The sequence below is a fragment of the Caretta caretta genome, chromosome 9, assembly GCF_965140235.1.
Source record: "Caretta caretta isolate rCarCar2 chromosome 9, rCarCar1.hap1, whole genome shotgun sequence".
In the NCBI taxonomy this organism is placed as follows: domain Eukaryota; kingdom Metazoa; phylum Chordata; order Testudines; family Cheloniidae; genus Caretta; species Caretta caretta.
The window spans coordinates 30,144,091-30,159,078 of record NC_134214.1 but is presented as its reverse complement, the minus strand read 5'-3'; the positions used below and the strand labels follow the sequence as shown (position 1 = coordinate 30,159,078).

The 14,988-nt window shown below is 39.0% G+C and overlaps 1 protein-coding gene across 4 annotated transcripts in view; it reads right to left on the bottom strand.

Annotated features, from left to right (window-relative positions):
- Positions 1-14,988, bottom strand: part of PLSCR5 (phospholipid scramblase family member 5) — an 87,828-nt gene that overhangs the window by 42,014 nt on the left and 30,826 nt on the right. The gene's annotated exons all lie outside the window — the stretch shown is intronic.

The window sequence follows — 14,988 nt, the reverse complement described above, 5'->3', positions numbered from 1 at the left end:
CTGTAAAGCATTTCCTGGCATCCCCAATATTTGAAGTCACAGCAGAAAAAAAATTAACAGCAGTCCCCCAAAGGTTCTAAGGTTTCAGCTGAGCAAAGGAACGGGATAGAAAATCTTACTTGGCATACATGAAAGCACACCAATGCTCAGAATTTCAGAACCACAGGAACATTTTCTTACAAACCCAGCTTATTCCTTAGATTCCAGAGAGCTCCCTAAAATAGACTTGAATGAGACATTGCTGCATTATGCATACACAAAATTTCTGAGATGTATGAGAATATATGAGACTGCTATATTTTAATTGCACATATCCCTCAAAAACAAAACCAAGAAACAACAGCCCACTGACTTCTTCAAGAGCTTACCAAGAACTCCTCAAAAAAACTAAAGAAGACTCATCTTTGCTCAAGCATAGAAAATGTCATCATTAAAGGCAATAGCCAGAGAAGTTATGAGCAACTGAAAAATAAGGTTTGAAATGGAAGTTGCATTTGAACTTTATCTATAGCTGTTGCCACAACCGTCATGATTAATACAGGCCCTTTCATCTTTTAAGCTATGCAGGATTCAGAGAAGGGAAAAGCTGCCCAGTGCACCACAATATGTGTAAAGTCAGTGAAATTATGGCAAAGTGAAACACGTCTATTCTTTCTCCAAGTGCCCTACGGGTAATGAAGCACTACATACCAAACGCATGCCATGTGCAGTGCTGGAAAAGACATTGTAGTCACAAGAAAAGAGGACATAGCCAGAGGAATCAGCATTGCAACATATGATTTTCCTCTCCTCCTCCCCATCAGGCATTCTGAAATGGTGTTAGAAGAGCTTACCAGAATAAGCTTTAAATGTCACAGGTGACAATGTACAGACAAGGAACTTGGCCTGAAGACTCCTATTGCTCCCATCCTCAAGAAAATGCTGGACAAATGAGGGATCTGATGCATACCCTGCTTGTTCTGAGTAGGGCCTCATAGCCTGTTGGTTAGATCTGCTGCATGTCTGCCAGTGATCATGGCATGTGGGGAGGGAGGGACATTCTAATTATTTTATGTTCATGTATAATGTGCCTGACCATTAAAAGATGGTCCTGCTAATTCGCTGTGTTTCTACTCTCTTGGGTTTGTTCTGGACATTGTGTTTCTTCACCACAGACACTCACTGGAATTCTACATTGCCTGGTAGAGTGTTGCCTTTCTTTCATGCAAAAGATGACTGATATTCCTTAGGGTGCTGCGAACTCCATGCTCCAGTAATCATGGATATTCTCTATTTGCAAAATTGGTTTAAGCCCTCAGCCATATTTACTTTACTTTTGCCACAGTTGTCAACATCCCTATGCTGTGACATGGGACATGGGCATGAGTCATAGCAGTGTCCTTCCCATGTCAACATCTCCACAAGGCAGTTTGAGATCAGTTTTCTTAGATGCTATAGGACACATTAAATGCACTTGTTCTTTGGAGTGCATTTTTAGCACACTTTTGTCTCCTGCACATTAGAGGGGAAGAAAGGCTTTTGTCAGCAAAGCTTTAATAGCAAAGTTCTTTGGTAATCTCTGCTATTACCAAGAATTCATTGCTTTTGCTAAATGCTGTACAGTGCATTTGCTAGTTTACTTTGAAGTACTATCAAAAATAACAGAAAGTAAATTACAATTGTCACCGCAAATGAAGACAGTCCTTTTAGTGGGGCATCACTCTCGCTTTTTAATGATGTTTATTTACTTACTCACCACGGACCTGACTCTGTGAGATGCTGAGCCCCTCCCAGAAGGCAGTCAGCATCCTCAATGCCTACTGCATAGTTTTTAGTGGCCCCATTATATAACAGTGTTGACGGACATAGGAATTGAGGGTTCTCAGCTTCTCGCAGGATTGGGCTTTCATTTGCAAAATTCAAGAATCTGCAATGGGTCTCAACATCATTAGTGAAAATTACCAAGGCTTTGCCATAGTAAGGATTGGCACAGCTGAGAACCGTTCCTCCTCCGAATAATGAGAATATTTTCTGAAAGTGATTCATTTATGGATGATTCAATAATAGACTAAATAGCATCCTAACGATCTTGTGCTTTGCATAAGGGACCTTTATCAGCTTTCATACTTACTGTAGGTCTGGTAAAAGTGAATAAATCTGAATTCCAAATTTGTCCAATATAAGAATGTAAAGTTAAAAAAACAGACTTTTTGTAACTAGATGCACATACCATTTTCATGTGGTAATTATGCTAATTTAGCTTTTAAAGCTTTCTGTTCTAAGGATTAGCATATTTGAAAATCAAAGGGGCAGGGGGAGGGGGGAGAATTAGATACTATAAAGGAAAAGAAGAAAATACATTTGATGGAATCAAGTGGCAAAACCCGATAGAATATTAGTGTTCTCTTTTTCAAATATTGGGCAAAATTCTGCTCTCAGTTACCTCAGTACAATCGTAGTTAATCCTTGTGGATGAGAGTTGAATGTAGCCTCTTATTTTTTTATACAACGAATTATACATTTTATAGACTTCAACATTTGGTTAATGGTTACTAAATCTGGCATTTATAGAGACATTAGGGAAGCTTGTATTTATTTGCAATTTTATTTCTCTCACCGTGAAACGTGGAATCCATACAGCTGTACAATGAAGATGATTACAATTGCTAGAAATGAAGGCCTCCTGGGAAAAAAAATGTCAATAGCACAGTTTAACTACATGAACCATAATTGCAGTATTAGCTCTGCTGTGCAGTACCACAGGAAAGCTAATGACATGATTCTGAAGAAGCTTTATAGATTATGGAAAACTAAATAACCTCTAGGGCTCCCATTGACCATACAATTCATTTTGGTTCTCTGCTGTTATGAGTATGAAAACTGCCTCCTTATTTTTCACAAACCTTGTGAATATGGTAACAGTCTTTTCATAGATTTTAATTATGTTAACTGCATATATGGCTTTGGATCAGTACTTGAAATAACAAATAGCCATTTGTTTAACCTTAGCAGTAGGAAATTTACCTGTAAATTGTGTTTTCAGTCCGAGTTTAACGAATTAATCCGCTGTGCCATGGGGGAAAGGGAGGGGGAGTGAGGCAGAATAATTGGTTCTAGTTATATTCTGAGATGCTGCAGGAGGATTAATATCACAAACTGTCAGTGGAGTGAACTTCCCGCCCTGCCCCAGCCCGTAACAGAGAGTTCTAAATTTAGTTGCTGCAAAGTCAGTCTGCCTTCAGTTTAGCAGAAAGATTCCAGTTTAATAGCAGGTTTCAGAGTAGCAGCCATGTTAGTCTGTATCCTCAAAAAGAAAAGGAGTACTTGTGGCACCTTAGAGACTAACCAATTTATTTGAGCATAAGCTTTCGTGAGCTACAGCTCACTTCATCGGATGCATTCAGGGGAAAATGTAGCTCACGAAAGCTTATGCTCAAATAAATCTGTTAGTCTCTAAGGTGCCAGTTACTCCTTTTTAGTTTAATAGCAGAAGGTCAAATTAATTTTCACTGCACCTTGACAGAACACAACAGTTATTTGCAGTGAGTTAGTCTCACCCCATCTCACCCTAGCTGAGAGAGATTTAGATATGTAACTCTTCACTGTGGAAAGCCATATGTTCATTCCATTTTGGTGATGTAGGGAGGAATTCTTGAAACATACTTATAGTCCAAGTAACCAGCCACATGCTGTTGGAGTTGAAGAACAAAAGCATCATCTATAACCTGCAGTAGCTGATGTGCATTTGCTACTGTCTTATATTCGTTGGGGAAAGAATGCATTTACAGATCTACGGGCCAGGCTTCCAGCCAAGACACATCACTCCCATGCTTCTGTGTAGTAGACTATGATGGAGCCAAGCTTTATGGCATGAAAGTGGCTATGGCATCATCCTACAAAGCCCGTCTGCATATTTGTTTAATTGCTGTATAGGTCTTCCATGGCCTCCATGATTTCAGCACTAAAATCCATTAGCAGCTGCTTTTTTATCTATCCAGTAACTTAATGTTGAGTGAATTGGTAAATTGTATAGGAACTAAATAAGCTGATATACATTTTGAATACACTTACTTCAAATTTCAACATTTCTGAAGTGTAGGTAGAAGCTACCATGGTGACAGATGTTCTCTTCCCACTTCCATCACACAATATATAGAATTTCACACTGTTGTCCAGTGCAAAATTTTGCATATGGGTCTGTGGTGATCAGAGTTTGCTGCTTCCATCAAAAATTACAGTGTAATTTCAAGAGAAAACAGATTTCAGCAAGAGCACAGTTTGGATAACACTGAGTACTTTTGACAATCCCACTCTTTATTCTACTAGGCTGAGATTCACCAGTGCATAGAAGACAAGTGCAAGGCTGGTATGAAGCATTATTTAAGTCTTATCTTGGTCCTCTGCACAGGGTTAATTTCATCTTTAGTGTTCAACTGTAGTCTTGGCTGGTATTTCTAAGACTTTTAAAAATACAAAGCCTGAGTAGTCCATATAAGACTGAGAAAAGACGGCTGTGAAGGACTTTATGGCTTGCACATTCCTGTTCGTTATGGGTCTAGTTTGGAATATTAACAACCTGTTTGGATGATAATAATCCAATTTCTGTATTTATAGAAAGTGCTGCTCTTTGTACATTTCAAAATTATGATATCTCCATTGGTGCAATATTTGCTATTATTACCATGGAAATCTGGTTTTTATCAGAACAACTTTTTAATATTTGAAAGAAACTATAAGAAAGAGGAATGTCATGTAATCATGAATGTGCTACCAATTAAGAATACCTGCTCTTTATTCTTCATAAATTTGATCCCCAGAGTAGGCCAAAAGAAATTGAAATTTTATGCTGAGGTTATACAATCATTAACATAAATAGTTTTCAGGCTGCAGCCTCTAACCTCCCATAATAGGGAGAGAGAGAGAGAGAAATTCTCTCCCCCCCCTCCCTCCACACACATGCATTTGGAAAATTTCTCACTCCATTTTCATGAGTGGAAGGGACACTACTCAGCTGGATTCCCCTCTGCCAGCTGTTAAACCCAGGCAGTGACAGCTCTGTAGCCATCAGTGCCTCTGCTGGGTCTCCATGGGGGACCTTGTTTCCTTGGTGTTTCTAGAAGGTGGAAGGAAGATGAGGCACCCTAAGTGACATTCTACCTATCAAAGACAGTGCAATTCCCAATGGATAGCCACACCTAGGTTAGCACTATTTCAAGCAGCACTAACTTAGGCTCTCCGCCCAGGTATTGTGCAGGTTTGTGGTGGTTGATTCCTGTGCTCTGAGTAGGGACAGAAGGGCAGATTAGAGGGTGTGACCCACCCTGGTACCAAGGGGTCCTTTCCCTGAGTTTTGGAGTGTGCACCCTGTAGCCCTCCCTTTGAAGGGAAGCTCTGAAGGATCCTCTCTGGGCTGGATCCTCAGTTGGTGTAAGCTGACAGAGCTCCATTTACTTCAATGGAGCTACAATAGTTTACACAAGTTGAGGATCTGGTTCAATGAGGCAAACCACACAGTGTTTCTGGTCTCCCCACTCTCAAAGCTCATAGGTGGATATAGTTTGGGCCCTACATTTTAAGCCTATTTCTGGATTGCTTTTCCAGTTCTTAGGGTCAATAATCTTGATTGTGTCTTCTTCTTTGTTATCAAATGTACTTGTTATATATTTTTCAAAAAACACTCATCAATTTATCAGTATTTTAAAAAGTATTTTTCAGATACTACCATCAACTGACTTGTTTAATCTTCCAGTATATAATAAACCTATGTTAATTCCATTTTTATCTAAACCATGAGATCATCAAAAAAACTGGTAGGTTACCAGGTGCAACAAAAGGCTCATAAGATAAGAGGCTGCAATCTGCAAACTGTATATGTTAATATGGCTTTATAACCTCAGCATAATAATATTTCAGTTTCCTTTCCTGATACTTCAGTACTTGGAAAATTGGTTGAAACTATAGTAAAGAATAGAATTATCAGACACAGAGACGAACGTGATATATTGGGGAAGAGTCAACACCACTTTTGTAAAGGGAAATCGTGCCTCCCCAATCTATTAGAATTCTTTGAGGGGGTCAATAGACATGTGGACATGGGTGATCTAGTGGATATAGTGTGCTAGGACTTGCAGAAAGCCTTTGACATGGTTCCTCACCAAAGGATCTCAAGCAAACTAAGCAGTCATGGGATAAGAGGGAAGATCTCATGGATCACTAATTGGTTACAAGACAGAAAACAAAGGGTAGTAAATGGCTAATTTTCAGAATGGAGAGAGGTAAATAGCGGTGTCCCCCAAGAATCTGTACTGGGACATGTGCTGTACAACATATTCACAAATGATCTGGAAAAAGGAGCAAACATTATGGTGGCAAAATCTGCCAACAATATAAAATTACTCAAGATAGTTAAGTCCAAAGCAGACTGTGAGGAGTTATGAAGGGATCTCACAAAACTGGGTGACTGGGCAACAAATGGCAGATGAAATTCAATGTTGATAAATGCAAAGTAATGCACATTGGACAACATAATCCCAACTATACATACAAAATGATGGGATCTAAATTAGCTGTTACCACTCAAAAAAGAGATCTTGGAATCACCATGGATCATTCTCTGAAAACATCCACTCAATGTGCAGCAGCAGTCAAAAAACAAACAGGAATTATTAGGAAAAGAATAGAGGGCAAGACAATAAATATCATAATATTACTATATAAACCCACGGTACACCCACACCTTGAACGCTGCATGCAGTTCTGGTTGCCTCATCTAAAAAAAAAAAAAAAAATAGAATTGGAAAGGACACAGAAAAGGGCAACAAAAATGATTAAGGGTATAGAACAGCTTCCATATGAGGAGAGATTAAAAAGACTGGGACTTTTCAGCTTGGAAAAGAGATGACTAAGGAGGGGATATGATAGAAATCAACAAAATCATGAATGGTGTAGAGAAAGTGAATAAGGCAGTATTATATACCCCTTCATATAATACAAGAACCAGGGGTACCCAATTACATTAATAGGTTTAAAACAAACCAAAGGAAATATTTCTTCACACAACACACAGTCAATCTGTGAACTTGTTGCAAGGGGATGTTTTGAAGGCCAAAACTATAATGGGGTTCAAAAAGAATTAGGTAAGTGCATGGAGGATGGGTCCATCAATGGCTATTACCCTCGATGGTCAGGAATGCAACCCCATGCTCTGGGTGTCTCTAACATCTGACTACCAGAAACTGAAAGTGGACAACAAGGGATGGATCACCTGATAATTACCCTCTTCTATTCAGTCTCTCTGAAGCACCTGGCATTGGCCACTGTTGGAAGACAGGATACTAGGCTAGATGAACCTAGTCTGACCCAGGATGGCGGTTCATATATTCGTATCTGAAATTGGGATGTGGGGATGAGGATAAAAGAAGAATAAACTCTGCTTTAAAAATCAATATAAAAAGAAAGGAAATTTTCCACTAAAATAGTGTATAACTATTGCATAACTCTGTAGAAAGATAAATATTGTATCCTCACCATCCGAGCACACTGTGATTTATTAGCAAAATACATCCATTTCTGCCTTTTTAAAGGGTTATTTTGTTCAATAAAATACTAGTAGTTTTCATGATCTAAAACAGGAGTTCATAGGAGAGTGCTCAATTGCTGATGTACACAGGAATGACCTAGACACAGAAAACTTACTGAAATAAGTCACAGAACTGAATATTGCAGCTAAATCTGGAGCTTTTTAAACTGGATACTTTTGACACACGCACATTGTTTTCTTTAAATTTCATGTTTTCTACTGTCAAATGCTGTTGTATTTGCATTTGTGTGGTAGGACATTGCCATCAAGTGGCCACTCAGTCAATTACAGATGCTCCAGTCCCTTTGGGATAGTTTGGGCTGGCATGCTCTCCTTGAGTACTGATTTCCTATATAAAAGGTAGTAGTCTGGCTGTTGTTTAAATGCATTTGCATATTTTTATTTACTAAAATCCTTCCACTGTTCTCAGCCACCTAAATGGGAAACCTGATCTGTTTGGACTTTACTCATAAAGTCTTTCTGGGGAAAAAAAGTGTGTGCTTAAATTAGCAGTGTTCTGATCCCAAGCAAGGATATCTTTTTTAATGAAGCAAAGCCAGATAGATTTTTCCTGTTCACTGTTTATGGTGAGAAACACTAAATGTACTCCCAACTCAGCTCAAAGAAAATATTAGGCAATCATTCCTTTTTACTTTTACTGTATATAACCCCTCATAAACCATAGGGGGCATTATGTTGCCATGGTTCTTTCTTCTAATCCATCTAACCCATTCCAAGGGAGAATACAGCCTTTTCATAGAATTTAACTCATTAAGATCTAAAAAATCCTATTCTTAAAATATAAACTCAAGAAATATATCCAGAAAGACATCCATTTTGTATATTACAATTCTATTTATTGATCTTAGTTCTAATCCTGTTAAGGGCATCTAGAGTACAGGATCGGTAATCCTCATTATTTAACATGTATACAAATAAAAATTAATAGATCCACTTCAGAATACATGGTGTATCTAAAGAATCCTATGCAGATAGTGTATGTGGTATATAGAATAGGAACATTGCATGGAAAGAACCTATAAAGGTGTCATGCATAGTCAAGGTTGTGTCTCTTTCAAAATTGTTTTTAAGTGACAGACACTGGGAGTAAAATTTTATTGCTATCTATTTATTGGTAGTTTATTACAAAAATGGAAATAAGCCTATTTTCTCACTGTTAAGTTGGGAAGATGAATAATAAAAATTTTGGTTAAATACACTAGTGTCACAGAAACAAATAAACAAACAAATTAATCCCTTGGGGAGGCCATCCATCCCAATGGGGTAGGGAGAGGGCAGGGCCGTACTGACCCACAGAACTCAAAGAGAGTGCCCTGCAGCTCCTGAAAGAGCATAGCAGAGGGCACACTCCCTCTGCATGCTAGGGAGGTTGGAGAGGAATTCTTCAGTTTCTACAGTCTACCCAAAATACTTTGCTTTGCCACTGCATCGCAAGCAGTTCCACATGAAAGTGAGACAAATATGTGTTGTATGTGAATAGAGCAGTGGATTGACACTATGGGTCCAAAGGCCACTAAAGACAGCATTGGTCACTCTGATGACTTCAATAGGCTTTGGATCAGGTCCCATATGGGCAACCTGTACCACTTCTTTTACGTCTGGGTAAGGAACAATAACAATATATTTGAAATTTGTACTATACACTCTTCCTCTGCAGCAGGTTGCTGGCTGTGATATGGAACCTAGTGAGCAGTGGGGTTAATGAGAGTTTGACAATCAAGTTAGACTCAAATTATAGTCTGGAAAATAGAAAAAATAGAAAAAAAATTGCAAAACAAAATATTCATTGCAAATTCTTCTCCTTGCTTTGGGCTAGTGCACAGATTTGAGAATTTCTTTCAGTTTTAATAATCTAGATAATAATTAGTAACATAGGCAAAGAATATAAAATATGATATTTTAACATCATAGAAAAGGAAATATTAATTGATCCTTTGAAGATCAGGACCCCTTGAAATAACAAAAACAAAACAAATCCTCATCCTGAGAAACTGAATTTCCACTGGGTTCAACATATAGAAGAGGCTCAGGTCCAGTAGATTTTGCAGATGATTTATATCTTAATAGCTATTTATGAGAGTACCCCATCTCTCCAGAGAAAGTTTCACTATACCTCTTGCAAGCTCAACACCAGGTCCCTTGGTCCCCAGGTTTTTTGCTGGTTTAGTGGGGGACTTGCAGAATCAAAACATAAGGCTCCATCCCAAGTGTTTAATGTCAGGATCCTACCTAAAATCCAAAGGCCTCATCTGTGTTCAAGTGACACCTGTTTCAGGTAATTATGCAGTATTTCATTTACAATTAAATTAAAGCTACATTGTTACCACTAGAGGGAGCTCTTGTAGTATAATAATGAAATATTGCTTTATGTGTTTTTTACTACAACCTAGGATTTTCCTGATGGCTTCATGCAGGGGTTCTCAAACTGGGGGTTGAGACCCTTCAGGGGGTCGTAAGGTTATTACATGGGGGGAGGGGGGGAGTCGCGAGCTTTCAGGCTCCACCCCAAATTCCGCTTTGCGTCCAGCATTTATAATGGTGTTAAATATATAAAAAAGTGTTTTTAATTTATAAGGGAGGTCGCACTCAGAGGCTTGCTATGTGAAAGGGGTCACCAGTACAAAAGTTTGAGAACCACTGGCTTAGTGTATGGAAACCTTTGACACCTATCTGAATGGGGGTACATAATAAGGAGCTCATTAAATTACATGGCATGAGGCTAAAGTCACCATAAATAGCTACCTAGGAGTTTTAGTCTGCACTGGGTCACTGTGTAACTTAGACTTCAGGGGTCAGATCTTCCAATCTGGATGAGCTGCACTGAGTGAGCGGATATCAACTTACTATACAGCATAAAGAGCCTGTGGCTTCAGTCCCACTGGAAATAAAAAGCCAAGAGTAAGCCATTTGACTAGGAACAGTCACCCTTTCAAATGGTAAACTCAGCTCCCAAATGTACTGCATTTCTGTTGAATCAGCTTGAGGAAGAAGAGAAAGTCAAGGTGTTGTGATAATTGGGCCCACAAATTTACCCTAATTGTAAGCTCAACTGTAAAAAGCGAGTAAAAGTTCAGAAAAGGTCACAATAGCCTCTAATAACAAGTGTGGGTGGGAAAAGGTAAGAATGGGACACAGAAAAATGGAATTAGTCCAAACAAAAAGACCTACTGATATAACTCAAGGACTATGTGAAGATTATGCTTGGTAAACAAGAAACGCATGGAATCAGAAATCAGTGTACCAAAATTGGTGTGACAAAAACTAGGCCTAACTGTAGAATTGCCAGATGTTGGTTTTTGACCAGAACACCCGGTCGAAAAGGGATTCTGGCAGCTCCGGTCATGACCAGCAATGCTGACTGGGCTGCTAAAAGTCCGGCTGACGGCAGCAGCTGGCTCCACACAGCTCCTGGAAGTGGCTGGGATGTCCCTCCAGCTCCTATGTTGTATATTTTGCAACACTGATGTAAGCCTGTGACCAGAAAAGAGCAGTTAAAAGTAAATCCTTAAATAGCCCAATGCTGGTTTGAGTTTGCCAGGTCTTTGAGCAGCTAATAAGACTGCGTGCTGGGCTTGTGTTTCTCCAGCAGTAAGGTTGCAAGTGAGGTTGCAACATCAGAGATAGAAACTGAATTTTCTTTGCTGAATTTGTCTCCCCTTTTACCTGTGTTTGTTTTGTCTTGTCAGAAATGTGATCAGACTTTAACAATAGATTTAGTCCATCTCAACTAGCTTCTTCTCTTTTCCTCACGAGAACAGTTATTACTATCTTTGATTCCATCTAACTGAGTGTCAAACAAGGGGAGAAGGGGTTTCCTTCTAACAGCTCTCCAACTAATGGGAAAAGGAACAATATATATAGTTAAAATGCAAGCCTTACTGAATACCTTACATTTCAAATACTTTAATTGTTTTTACGTCTTTTCTGTATCTTTAATAAAATGTTAAAAGGATGCTTAACGGCACGTTTGCCATGATAATGAGCAGGCTGAGGTCTCTGTATAACAAACCTTGTTTAAAACTGTTTAATATTAGACAGTGACTGCGTTATGTTAACATCTTTGACTCTTTGCCCATTTATTACACCTAAATTAATTTAACAGAGGTCTCCAACAAAATGTCCACTAGCTTAGGACAGGGGTTCTCAAACTTCATTGCACCGCGACTCCCTTCTGACAACAAAAATTACTACTGGACCCCAGAAGTGGGGACTGAAGCCTGAGCCCACCCAAGCCCCGCCACCCGAGTGGGCGGGGCGGGGAGGGCAAAGTCAAAGTCCCAGTGCCCCAGGCTGGGGGGCAAAAGGCAAAGTCCAAGGGATTCAGTCCCAGGCAGGGGGCCTGTAACCTTAGCCCCGCCACCCAGGGCTAAAGCCCTCAGGCTTGGGCTTGGGCTTTGCCCCTGGGCTCCAGCAAGTCTAAGTCAGCCCTGGCGACCCCATTAAAATTGGTCCCGACCCTTATTGTTGGGAAAAGCCTCATCCCCGCACCTTAGGGGTCAAACAGGCTTCAGCTACATGATTTTACAAATAAGCAAAGTGACACATTGCACAATATTACTTTAGAATTAGAATTCAGGTGTCTGACATGACAGACTACGGTGTTCCCCCCTTAGCTACGCTGCCTCTCAGGAAGAATCTACCAGTTCTTTACGGTTGCCTATGCTGGCTATAACCATTTACCACACTTCAGTCTCAGAGGTGGTAAAATAACTCAGAACTCCTGCTTCCCAGAATTTTATTTCTAACTAGTAAGCAGGTACAAAATCCTCTTGCAAAGTGTATCTCATAACCCCACCTAGTGGCTCTTCCTCATTTAAAAAAAAAGTTTATTCAAGCAGTAGAAGTATGTGCTGGGAGGGTAGGGGGTGAATTAAAATTTAGTGTTAAAACCCTGCTGATGACCCTGGGTAGGGTGACCAGAGAGTAAGTGTGAAAAATTGGGACGGGGGTGGGAGGCAATAGGAGCCTATATAAGAAAAAGATCCAAAAATTGGGACTGTCCCTATAAAATCAGGACATCTGGTCACCCTAACCCTGGGTGGGGATGGGGTGGGAAAGGAATTGTGCTTATAGTTGCATATGATAGAAATCATCTTCAAAAAAAGGTTTTATAGTGAAAAAACATATTATTATTGTGAGACGTGCAACAAAGCACAGGTGTTCCACAGTTCGGTAATTTGTTACAGATTTCAAAATGTAGATTTCAAAATATGATAGCAAAGGTGAAATGGTGAGTATCTCCCCTAAGAGCAACTTGGGGCTTCAGCCCTCCTGGAAAAAAATGGAGAATAGTGGTTATCTTTAGTAGGAGTACCCCCACTCATAAAGTAATGGCCATCTTTACTGACCAAGTGAGTAGCTTCAATATCATTGTAAGTTATAGGAAATGGTGGCCATTTGAGAAAGGGAAAATAGTTGATTTAATGGAAAAGACAAGAAAAACTAATAATTAAGTAACTGCTTACTCATAATCTTATTTCTTCATATTTTGCATTTGTCAGTAGCAGACAATGTGGTTTAACTATATGAAAAGTTTATCTTTCAAATTAATCACATGTTAGCAAAAAGATTCCAAACATTCATTAGTTTTAACTCAAACTAAATAACAGATTTAGTCAAAAATATACAGATAATGTAATCTTTACTCCTATGTTCCTACTCACCAGACTAATACTCCCTCAAAGCTACAGGGACTCCAAGAATAGGGCAGAAATTGCATTAGTAATGTTGCTTGATCTATGTTCCTGTGCCAAAACCATACTTCATCTAGATCATATTTTGGATTATGTGCGCTGGATTGGAATTTCTAATGAAGAAGGCAGCTGCATCTTTCTTCTAGTCTCTAGTTCCTGCTCTTCACAATAAAACTCAGTCCTTAGGAAGAAAATGCATCTTATCTTAATGTGGGATCTCAGAAATCATTCATTAAAAAAACACAATATGGCATTGAAAGCAGTTCAGAAGACAACCTGTGGCATAGAAAGCGAGCCAGCAGTGGTAGCATCCAGCAAAGTGCTAGTTATGTTCCACTAAGCCATAAGTGATTGAGCAAGTAGATAGTTCTGTGCTCTTGACACCTACAAAAACATTATCAAGAGAAAGAAAGAGAGATGGAGCCATCTAATTGTATAATATTGGACGAATACTTGCATAATTACAGAGCTACAGTGACAGCTGCTTACAATGTCCGCTATCATGCACTGCAGGTGGTAATTTATCCATGGGTTTCCTATTCACTTGAATGGGAAACAGTGCGGGGGTGGCCTCTTGGCATCCCACATAATCACATACATTTTAAGCAACTACCATTTCTTAGGTCCCTGTTTTAACAGTGGGGCTTGTTATTCTATACTGGACTTGTCTACTGCTGAGTGCCAATTTTAAGGACATATAGTAGTTATTATTAAAGATGTCACAGGGAAAGTTGTAGATGGCCCAGGAACTCAAGATAAGTTCTTAGGACTGGTTTTGGTGAACTGAATTTTGGAAAGTTTCCTTACGATGCAACCCCTCTGGTTGCACAGCACACGACAAGTTGGAGGACAGCAATAGTAATGTCCTTTAAAATTTAAAGATCTGAAATACTGTTGAGTGTGTAAAACACCTGTTTGAAGTTGAAACAAAGTAAATAGAGATAACTGAATATAAAGGCAGAGACAAAAAGGGAAACTCTTTTTTTAATCTCCCTTATATCACTTCTAAAATGCAGGTTGGCAAGGAGGAAATGTGTCATAATATATCCTCTCTCCTCATGGGGTATACAAGTGAACCACAAGGATAGAAACAATTGGTCATTATGGCTTCAGAAATGACATCTCACATATGTTTTGTGGTGCCTTACAATATATTCTCTATCTGTTCAGTTACCATCCACACCTATGTTACTAAGCATTGAGTAACAGCCTTAATCTCAGGCTGTCCTCGAGTGTGACTGTGGGCTAGCCTCAGCAACTGTGTCCTACTGTTGTCCATGGGGTCAAGAGCTTGTAGTTGCATTTGCTTTATTTGTATTTGCATTCACTGGTGAACATGTTCACACTTTCCTTAAGCTCTTGTAGTTTATAAGTTTACAAGTATTTAGTTATAATACTTACTGTACAGTAGAACCTCAGTGTTAGAACCCTTTGGGAATGGAGGTTGTTTGTAACTCTGAAATGTTCATAACTCTGAACAAAATGTTATGGTTGTTCTTTCAAAAGTTTACAACTGAACATTGATTTAATACAGCTTTGAAACTTACTATACAGAAAAAAATGCTGCTTTTAACCATCTTAATTTAAATGAAACAAGCACAGAAAGAGTTTCCGAACTTTGTCAAAATTTTTTTTAAAAACTTTCCCTTTATATTTTAGCAATTTACATTTAACACAGTACTGTACTGTGTATGTGGGGTTTTGTTTTTTGTTTTG